A 1,302-nucleotide genomic window follows, 5' to 3' on the forward strand; every position below is an offset into this window, starting at 1 on the left:
CCATCCTGGCTAACACGGTGAAACCCCGTCTCTACTAAAAAATACAAAAAACTAGCCGGGCGAGGTGGCGGGCGCCTGTAGTCCCAGCTACTCAGAGGCTGAGGCAGGAGAATGGCATAAACCCGGGAGGCGGACCTTGCAGTGAGCTGAGATCCGGCCACTGCACTCCAGCCTGGGGCACAGAGCGAGACTCCGTCTCAAAAAAAAAAAGAAACAAAGACAACAACATAGGGGTCTGCTTTCCTCTACATTTCTTTCATAGGAGATAGACATCCCACAGGGACATGGCCTCATCTGTTCTCTGACCTGCTTTACCCACCAGACAGGCCTGAAGCTGGAAGAGGTGCCCAAGACTGTCTATGCAATCCTCCACTCCACACTACCTGAAAGCACACACTAAACGGAAAAAAAAAAAACAAAACACCAGACTTCTCACGGAGAAAATATCTGGGCGAACAGGAGGGTGGGGCTTTGTCCAGGCCTGGGACTAGGACGAGCCCCCACCCTGAAGTGACCACAGAGCCCTTACCTGGCATCGCCATCCTGGTCATCAGCATGGTCGCCCGTGTTGTTAACAGCATATCTGCTACGTGGCTTATCTGAGTGAGGGCAAAAAGAGAAGAAGGGCTAAGAAAACAGGATCCTTCCACATACAGGAGGATTACGGAACCGTTAAAAGCCATGTTTTCCAAAACATGGTCTATCCATACCATGGGATATTACTCAGACATAAAAAGGAATGAACATGGATGAACCTTGACAATATCGTGCTGAATAAGCCAAAGACAAAAGAACAAATAGTGCACTTACAGTATATGAAATGTCTAGAAGAGGCAAATGCATCAAGACAGAAAGTAGATTAGAGTTTACCGGGGGCTGGGAGCAGGGTAAACGAAGAGTTATTGGTCAGTGGTTACAGAGTTTCAGTTTGGGTGATGAAAAAGCTTTAGAAATAGCCATAATGGTTGCAAGATATAATGAAAGTAATTAATGCCACTTAATTATACACTTAAAAATCATAAAATGACAAATCTTATGTTATCTTCAAAAACTGTGATGAGCCGGGCACGGTGGCTCACGTCTGTAATCCCAACACTTTTGGAGGCTGAGGCAGGCGGATCACCTGAGGTCAGGAGTTCGAGACCAGCCTGGCCAACATGGCGAAATCTTGTCTCTACTAAAAATACAAAAATTAGCGGGGCGCGGTGGTGGGAGCCTGTAATCCCAGCTACTGGGGAGGGTGAGGATTGTGCTACTGCACTTGAGCTTGGGCGACAGAGTGAGACTAGGTCTCCAAAAAAA

The 1,302-nt window shown here is 47.3% G+C and overlaps 1 protein-coding gene across 3 annotated transcripts in view; it reads right to left on the bottom strand.

Moving 5' to 3' along the window:
• Positions 1 to 597, bottom strand: part of NPRL3 (nitrogen permease regulator-like 3 (S. cerevisiae)) — a 46,136-nt gene extending 45,539 nt beyond the window's left edge. For 2 of the 3 annotated variants that reach the window (XM_011966863.1, XM_011966862.1), the window contains exon 1: positions 530 to 596. The gene's annotated coding sequence lies outside the window, so the exon portion shown is untranslated. Of the gene's footprint in view, positions 1 to 529 lie in introns of all 3 variants that reach the window. The other variant, XM_011966864.1, reaches the window with a different exon arrangement.
• Positions 598 to 1,302: the final 705 nt, after the last annotated feature.

The sequence above is a fragment of the Mandrillus leucophaeus genome, unplaced genomic scaffold, assembly GCF_000951045.1.
Source record: "Mandrillus leucophaeus isolate KB7577 unplaced genomic scaffold, Mleu.le_1.0 Scaffold78, whole genome shotgun sequence".
Classification (NCBI taxonomy): domain Eukaryota; kingdom Metazoa; phylum Chordata; class Mammalia; order Primates; family Cercopithecidae; genus Mandrillus; species Mandrillus leucophaeus.